Below are 1375 nucleotides of genomic sequence, written 5' to 3'. Positions count from 1 at the left end.
GGAGCACACTTGTAGTTCCAGTTACTTGAGAGCTGGGGAGAGTAGGATGGCTTAGGCCAAGGGTGTTGAGGCAATACAGTGAGACCTCATCTCAAAAAAAAAAAATTAACCTACATGGTAAATAAAATTAAATGTACTAACTTCCCTAGTATCTTGAGAAATAATATGTAAAAAGTGTGTGGTGGGGGCGGTGCCTGTGGCTCAAAGGAATAGGGTGCTGACCCCATATTCCGGAGGTTAGTGGGTTCAAACCCAGCCCCAGCCAAAAACTGCAAAAAAAAAAAAAAAAGTGTGTGGTGAACAGCTAACATAATTTACAACATAAGTTATCTTTTGGACCCAGATCCTTTTTGGAATGGAAAAGTTATTATGGGACATACACAGTGGCAGCATAACTTGGAACTATCCATAGCAAACTGGGCTTACTGACTTGGGATGCGGTCCTTACCCTCCAGGGGTTGGCAAATAAATTGGTGCCACAAGGCCCGGTGCCTGTAACTCAGCAGCGCCAGCCACATACACTGTAGCTGGTAGGTTCAAATCCAGCCCAGGCCTGCCAAACAATGTCAACTACAACCAAAGAATAGCTGGGCACTGTGGTAGGCACCTGTAGTCCCAGCTACTGGGGAGGCTGAGGCAAGAGAATTGCTTAAGCCCAAGAGTTTGAGGTTGCTGTGAGCTGTGATGCCATAGCACGCTATGGAGGGCAACATAGTGAGACTCTGTCTCAAAAAAAAAAAGTTGGTGCCACAAGACACAATTGGATAGGAAAAAGATACAAGGTAAAATATTATAATCACATCCCTAAATTCAAAAGGCTTGTAAGCCATGTAGGTACAAAGGAAATGACCAAGGACTTTGGTATAGGAGTGACACAACAAGGAAGAGTCTCTTGGCAGATGTGTAGGAGAGATTAAAGGAAGAAAAGCTATGACTTGGGAAGTTGTGCCTGAATCCCTGGTTGCCTCTTACCTCTTAGCTAGCTGTGTTACCTGGGACAGTTTTCCCAATGTTCTTGCCCTTATTTCCTCATTCACAACAGGCAATAATAACACTCCAAACAAGAACCAACGAACTCCATATTCTTTGATTCAACAAGCCCCCATATTCTGATTTAGGTCTGGCTAATCAAAAAAATCATGCAGGCAAGGCACCAAGCCTAATACTCTGAAAGGCCAAGGAAGGAGGATCCATTGAGCTCAGAAGTCCAAGACCAGCCTGAACAAGAGAGAGAACCTGTCTCCACTGAAAATAGAAAAATTATCTCAGCATTATGGCTGATGCGTATACTCCCAGATACTTAGGAAGCTGAGGCAAGAGCCCAAGAGTCTGAGGTTGCTATAAGGCAGGCTGACGCCACGGCACTCTAGTCTGG

At 44.6% G+C, this 1375-nt stretch overlaps 1 protein-coding gene across 1 annotated transcript in view; it reads right to left on the bottom strand.

Moving 5' to 3' along the window:
* SPINT2 (serine peptidase inhibitor, Kunitz type 2) overlaps window positions 1-1375 on the bottom strand; it is a 33691-nt gene that overhangs the window by 23515 nt on the left and 8801 nt on the right. The gene's annotated exons all lie outside the window — the stretch shown is intronic.

This window comes from Otolemur garnettii, unplaced genomic scaffold, assembly GCF_000181295.1.
Source record: "Otolemur garnettii isolate 467f Iridium unplaced genomic scaffold, OtoGar3 scaffold00100, whole genome shotgun sequence".
NCBI lineage: Eukaryota > Metazoa > Chordata > Mammalia > Primates > Galagidae > Otolemur > Otolemur garnettii.
Note: the sequence above shows the minus strand (reverse complement) of the source record. Positions and strands in the feature narration are given on the sequence as shown.